Raw genomic sequence first — 8,308 nt, 5'->3', positions numbered from 1 at the left:
TTGTCTCACCCTAGGGTTGAGACGGAGGGATTCCCCTATTCATAACAATGACATGACGTCACGTCAACACTCCATCAACGTCACGTCAACTCTGAATTTAGCATAAAACGTTATCATTACATTGTGTATATCTCAACCCTCGGGGAACGATTCTTAAGTTGCCAAACACGCGGCAAAGCCTCGTGTTTGGCAACTTAAGAATCCTCCCCCTCGGGTTGAGATTCTCCTACATGAATCTCACCCCAAAGGGGGTGAAAGATCCTATTAGTCTTAACAATGACACCGGTGTTAAGTATATCCTTTAGTGAATTCCTACCATACATAACGTTTGTTGGCTAATTAGGATTTAACAATGACACCGGTGTTAAGTGTATCATTTAGTGAATTCCTACACCATATATAACGTTTGTTGGCTAGTTAAGTATATCATTTAGTGAATTCCTACACCATACATAACGTTTGTTGGCTAATTAGGATTTAACAATGACACCGGTGTTAAGTGTATCATTTAGTGAATTCCTACACCATACATAACGTTTGTTGGCTAATTAGGATTTAACAATATCACCGGTGTTAAGTGTATCATTAAGTGAACTCCTACACCATATATAACGTTTGTTGGCTAATTAGGATTTAGCAATATCACCGGTGTTAAGTGTATCATTTAGTGAATTCCTGCACCATATATAACGTTTGTTGGCTAGTTAAGTATATCATTTAGTGAATTCCTACACCATACATAACATTTGTTGGCTAGTTAGGATTTAACAATATCACCGGTGTTAAGTATATCCTTTAGTGAATTCCTACACCATACATAACGTGTGTTGGCTAATTAGGATTTAACTGCTACAAGATGACGTTTGAGGAACATCACCGGGAATGGAAAACTATTTCATAGAGGGCGCAATTCCAATTAATGTCAGCTGAAAGCAATTACTGCATGTATGATAAATTAGCTCTACGGCCTATGATTAAAGTACTTAAACTGAATATCGAAAGTAAAAAACCGAGCTACGTTTTTCACAGATATTCAATATTTTTATGCAAAATTAAACTTGAAATACGACACATCGTCATCAATATTCATGCAGCTTGATATCATTTTTTTTTTAAATATGACATATTGTTGTTTGATAAATAAAGGACAGTTAAACGTTGGCCTGTTGAATCAGATACTTATTTCACGTTGGCCTGTTGAATCAGATACTTATTTCACGAGTCAGAATACCAAATTTTTTTCCACATTGTATAAAGCGCAATGTTAACAAGAACATGCAGCAAAGCTACAGGAGAGCAGATCTTTAGAAGTGCTAGTCGAACAACCAGTAGAAAACGAATCCTGCACAACTGAATATTGTTCAGAATGTTCTGTTCACGCTCAATATCCTCACAAATTTCACCATTGTCACTCAATAATTATTAAAGGGCAAGAAAATATACATTTAGGAATTTCTATCATTTATACCTGTTGCAGGTTTTTTTACATATATTTTATTTAATAATATACTTTTAGACAAACTATCAGCTGTCCTTCTCAGTGACAATCGTAGCCCATATTTTAAAAATATATAAAATCTAATATCTGGTTGAGGATACTTGTCAAAGAACTTTTACCTCCTGAGTCTGATACGAAGACACACTTCGCCTTAACGCTGATATTTTTGGTCATTATCACATGTATGTCTCAAATAAATACGGGTGAAATATGTATTAGGTATTCAAAGGGGGGAAACATTAAATGTTCTATTTATTACATTTTAAAGCAATGTGACTGCAACATCAGAAAAGTGTGGGAATTCAAAGCGTAATATTTGACACCACGTTCTAGTGATAACACGTTTGACAACAATGCAGCGCGCCGTGTTAAACCGGGTTCTTTTTATCTGAAAATATTTCCCAACAAAAAAAATATCATTTGTGTAGTTATATAGATGTTACACAACGAGTGGTTGTTGGATATGGTATTTATTTCACTCGAATTGTTTATTTTCAAAATTTACAAAAAACACGAGCTTTAGCGAGTGTCTTTCTGTAACTTTTGAAAATTAACTAACGAGAGTGAAATAAGTACCATACTCAACGACCACGAGTCGTGTGATCTGTTTCTATCACAATCTCAGTCGGAAACAGCTGGAGTATTTCCTGATTTGAATAACATACACACGTGTGTGTGTTGACAATGCTGGCGTAGTGATATGCAACATGCAAAAAGTCACTCATTAATATTCAAAAATATGTTTTTTTACAAATTTAATAATTTTCAAAATTAATGTGTCGACAACAACTTCGTGAAAAAATATAATAGATGAACGACTTTAAATATTGAGAGTATGCAATATTGCATTAATTAATATAAATTAACCACGGACTATATGCGCGTAAGCATATCGTTCGAAGTCTGCCTCCCGCCAAGTGATGAAGACGAACTAATCGCTGTCAATGTCCAAAACCATAGGCCTGGGACGTTTCTTCGTGAGGTTCTATTATTGACGTTTATTGTGAGAGTGCCGCAGTAGACAGGCCCTCCAAATATTGAAAACGGGACGTGGGGAGAACGAAATATTTTCCGACACTGTTACATATCTTGTTTGGGTTTCACGACCTGGACATGCGACGGTATGGCGTCGAAACGATATCGAACGTCTGTAGCAATTTTGCCTGAAACTAGCGATCAAATCTTTAAGCATCATCTTCTTTTGTTATTGCCTTAATAACCCGCTTTTTCCATCGCACAACCTCACAAAAATCAGCAACATTTGCCGGATGTTGACAGCAGACGACGTAAACAAAACAGCACGCGGCAAAAAGCGCGTGAAAAAAGTCGTCCGGTCAAGGCTCATCTTCTCGACCAATCAAAACTACGGAAGGTCATATACCACGTGTGGTGTATAGCTCATATTTATTAAACAGTCTGCAAGTTTATACAATGATCTGAGAGTGGAATAACACAGCGTATTGATGTAGACAAAAATATATTGAATGTGAAGGTGAAAAACAAATCTGTTTCTTATGCTGTCGCTTCATCTGAGGTATAAACTGAAAATCTTTCCAGTGAATAGAAAGTACCGTCTGCTTTGTCAATACTAAGAATCCTATCTTCACTTGTTAAAATATAAGTTTTCATCAAGCGGAAAATTGAATGTGAAATGTGAAGGCGAATGAAAGATGTACATGTACTGATCAGTGTGTAAAATATGAATATGTGAAAATATCACAGTATGTACATTATTTAAATGCGATTCGAGACGTCCATGTACATTGTATGTATATATATATGTCATAAAAGCTAGGATTTTTTTTTTTTTTTTTTTAAACGGACAATTGATGATATGGACGAAAACATGGAAACAATCTTTACAGATAGAACCTCTCAAGCAATTTGCGCCGCTTAAGACTTTGAAAAATAATTGTAGCGTAATATTTATCACCATGACGTCGCGCTTGACAACATGGCTGTACGCCATTTTGAATCGGCTACTTAGTGAAATTCTATTGCTTTCTGCTATCATCTATATGTTTTGCTTACCAAAGCGTTATAGATACTGAAACTATGTTATTACCATGCGATTGAAACCAATCGTCAACTGTCTTCCATGTCAACAAAATATTAATCAAGTTGTACAAAACTGTAAGAGTCTTACTGCATAAAACGAGGAAACGGCCTTCAGAATAACATGATATATTGCTTCCTCTGACATAGTTGTTTTCTGGAAAAACAAACAAGATTCAGCTACATGTAACAGCATATAGCAATCTTACTCCCTCCTACTACAGCAAGACTTATTTTCATTTGTAACATTTTTTGCGATACCTGGGCATGGTTGTATAATCAAGAAATTCTACAGCGTGTTTCAGTAAAACCGACTGCGTCGGGTCCTGTGGGACCACCACCACCGTCGCCCCCACTACGACAGAGGCCCACCATCACCACCATCCAGAACCGGAACACCACCATCCAGAACCACCTAGACCAGATGAGCATCACCACCACCACGTGGAGCCAGTAGTAAAAGCCGTTCTAGAGATGCACTGTCTCGATGGCACGTGCAAGTGCATCCACGTGTAACGTTTATATCTGGACATCATTATACTAATAAACATGTGTGAATAACTTGAATCTCATATTATATTTCCATTAAGTGTGTTTTACACTTATATTATATTTCCATTAAGTGTGTTTTACACTAATATTATATTTCTATTACGTGTGTTTTACACTTATATTATATTTCCATTAAGTGTGTTTTACACTTATATCATATTTCCATTAAGTGTGTTTTACACTTATATTATATTTCCATTAAGTGTATTTTACACTTGTATTATATTTTCATTAAGTGTGTTTTACACTAATATTATAATTCCATTAAGGTAGCAGAATACAGTAGAAATGGCCCGACTCTGATAAACAAGGCACTTGTCGAGGAAATGTAAACACAGCGGATTTACCCTACACAACACATGTATACATGTATATATATTTGTAAACTGCATTACATTTACAATACATATAAAGCACTGAGAAGTGTATAAACCTCTTTTTTCTATGTATGTCACTTGTGTGAAAACCATGGTTACCACATCAAAAATTACCAAAAAATGCCAAAAAATGCTATTTTTAACCCAAAATTTGACCCCCGCAAGTAGTAATTTTTTTCCTAAGCTCTGTCTGAAATTAAAGATTACCTACCTGGTTGCAGAATTATCTGGGTCGCAGTAAAATTGTAGAACTTGATTTTTTGCAATTTTGCGTCGTGTGCTGTTGTCAAAATTTTACCTCCTGTAAAGCTAGCTTTTCATGTGTACGCACCCTTTCGTATTATGGCCAAAATTTTATTCTCGAACCAAAGAAATCTTCTTTCTTTTTTACAAATGTGAAGCTCACATAGCCCACTTCATCATGCTTATACCAATTTTAGTACAGTTTTATTTTTTATATTTTTTTTACATATCATTATACAGGGGTTAGCCATTTAACAAAAATATCACCCATGGCCACAACCCTCTACTGTACACTGCTACCTAAGTGTGTTTTACACTAATATTATATTTCTATTAAGTGTGTTTTACACTTATATTATATTTCCATTAAGTGTGTTTTACACTAATATTATATTTCCATTAAGTGTGTTTTACACTAATATTGTATTTCCTTTAAGTGTGTTTTACACTTTTACTTTGTTTTAATAATTAAGTCTTCAGTGACATTAGATGAACATTCAGTCTATGCAGTTAACTAATTTTCATACAATGCTTAACGCGTTTTAAGGCATTTTCCGCGACCAAACATTTTGAATTATTATACCTAAAACCCAAATAACTTTTACAGCGTCAAGCATTTCGAGTGTCTATGTATTTATTAGCAATTGTTCTTGTATTATTTTATTCCTTATGAAAAAGGAAGATTTCATTTTGTCAACCGTCAACATTCACATATACTTCACGGCAATGTGTTTAATTGAAACTTAAATAAACTAAATGTATAACAATTTTTTATTGATAAATGCTTAGTAAGGAGTTTGTGTATGGGAAAGTTACTTTGATACTTTGATAGTACCTCATGTGTTTTTAATCACGAGCATATCTTATTGCCATATGTGTTTTTAGCATGTCGACATATCTGAATCTGTTCTGCCGATGACATGACGGCAAATCACGTGATTGTGAAATGAACCAAACGGTATATAATTATTTGTATATTCTCATCCATTGCTGCAAAAATCTCCAACAATCGATGTCGTCAAATTGAGGGGGATATCTTCGTATTGAAAAGGCGACTGATCAGAATTTTGAAGCCCGCGATATTGGTCAGTTTATGTGGAAATGAGACATTACGAAGCAACCGTAGGAAAAATATTAAATGTCGAAAATGAGTTTCTAAAAGTAAACTGTGTTTTATTAGGAATCGGCTCGTCTTATACAAGTAAGTAAGTATTTTCTTCTGATTCTGAAGTTGAGATATGAAAAAAAATAAAAAAATAAAATAAACAATAAAAAATAAATTTGTGTAACAAAGGTCGGTCAAAAATGCGAATTTACCAATAATCTATGACTTTTCGCAATTTGTAAAAATAGTATTTTCTGCCTTATTATGAAATTAAAAAGTCTTCAAATCCTTTTCTGATCTTAGAAAAACAACTAAGATACATGTAACCCTTACCCTTATTTGTAAATAAAGAAGCCTATTTTTAACTTTTGCTGATTTAACGATTAACGTTAACAGTTCTGATTACCTACTTATTAATCGAATAAGTTTAGATCTCCAGCACACATGCAGTTATATACACATAGGGAGATACTAGCCATGTGGCATAGGTTTAATAGTAAGCGCCTGATAAGGCAGTTCCTGCCAATTCCTCAATATTGATTAATGTATATGCAAATTGTATTGATTGTATAAATTGTATATCTATTTACTATAGAGCGCTTTGAAGTAGCTTATTCTAGTTATATAGGGTGCTGTATTAAATGTTTTATATTGTCATTATTAGTATAAGAGTAAATGCGTTTCTCTTTTTAAAACTGTCAAAAACGGGTCCTTATGCTTCTTTTTTGCAATATTTTTGTGTCTTTTTCAACTTTTGCGGGATTGAGAAACAAAAAGGCTTCAGTTGATATAAATACAGCAAGAATTTACTTGCTGTGATTAATGATGGCGACATTAATAAGAAAAAGTTGAAATTCTGGTATTGCTTGGATGACAAGAAATAATATTTTAAAAAATTACCGCCATATAAGTCCCTTGTTTTATAATTAGAAATGGTCTGCAAGCCATAGTTATGATACTTAGCTGAATTAGATAAAATCAGGTAAAACTAGATCACAACGATATTTTAATGAGATATAACCCTCAGGAGAGCACATCTGTGAGCAAAAACGTCATTAAGACAAGATGGTGCAATAATGCAAGACAATAACATCACTGTATCCAAATCTGGACACTTTTTTGATAAATATCAATGTTTTTTATACTATACTATCACATCTAAAACGTTTGTTCATTGTTCATAAAATGATACTTTCCACTTTTCATACCTATTGCAAGTTGGTATTTTGGGCGCGTGGTTTCATAAATAAAACGGAAAACACTAACAGGGTTATGTGAGCCCTTGAACCGGTGTTACTGTACCCTGAAAGAGACACTTCGGTATATTGGCTAATATTCGGGGATAAACGATCAATATCAGCAGACAAGTGTTCAAATATTTTGGAGTTAAATAGGGTTCTGATTAAATTTCGTCTCTAAACTAGCATCAGTTTTGATAAAACAGACTTTTGAAAATGATATCCAAATAAATAGCTTCGCACGGCACGTAAATCAGGGAAAGTTTTGTTTCGGTAAGTATTCTTACCTTTAAATTGTCCATGAAACAATAATCGGCAACCAATGAAGCTTAAATACATTTAAAGTGTCATAAAAGTATCATCAAATGAACACTTAATGCATAAAAGTACTTCTTTGCAATGTAGGACAGTTTCTTGGTGCCCCTTTTAGGGTACAGTGACGTCAGTCTCCATTTGTTAACGTTTATTGTATCATCTCTGTACAATAACCGATCAATGGTCCTCTTAAATTTGGATAATAAACTAGGTGTACTAAACGTTTTAATCAAACATCAAAAGTGGACGAGGTCGTTTTATCATCATATCAAATCGTCACGGTCTCTCCGTTTCGAACTGAAGAAATCCTCATTGTTAACAAGGCATGTGACATTGCAAGACAAACATTCTTATAAATGCTATAGATATTTAAATGCAACACATATTAATTTCAGAATAGTTTCTGGATACCGTCTATTCAGTAAATTTTCTACCTGTCCTTGACTGCAGGCGACAATACCTGACTATAGACACAATTTCTAAGCGACAATATTTTACAGAGGGAGTGATGCACGGAAGGGTTGTGGGTTCGAGTTACGTCACGGCACTGCGTTTTATCTTTGAACAAGATACTTTACTCCGCTTTGTCTAGTGTACTCAGCTGTAATTGAGTACGTGGTTGGGAAGAACTGGAATTGTTGAATGCTAGCTGCGAGCGCCGTATGCTCCCCAGGGAGTTGAGAAAGATATTGGCTGGTTGCAAAGGCCCTATATCCACGGATAACAATATGTGAACCGCTTTAAGACGACCTACGAACTAGGTTGTGATAACGCGGTATATCAGAACCTCGAATTAATATTAATTATTATTATTAATTTTTAAACGTAAATCCTATTTGAATAGATGGTGGAGGTGACATTATTGTTGTTGTCGTCTGCCATTTGATGATGTGGCATCACCAAAGATAACGTTTGTGAACATATA

The sequence above is a fragment of the Mizuhopecten yessoensis genome, unplaced genomic scaffold (genome assembly GCF_002113885.1).
Source record: "Mizuhopecten yessoensis strain PY_sf001 unplaced genomic scaffold, ASM211388v2 scaffold9109, whole genome shotgun sequence".
Classification (NCBI taxonomy): Eukaryota; Metazoa; Mollusca; class Bivalvia; order Pectinida; family Pectinidae; genus Mizuhopecten; species Mizuhopecten yessoensis.
The sequence above is the reverse complement of the archived record's forward strand: the minus strand, read 5'-3'. Positions refer to the sequence as shown.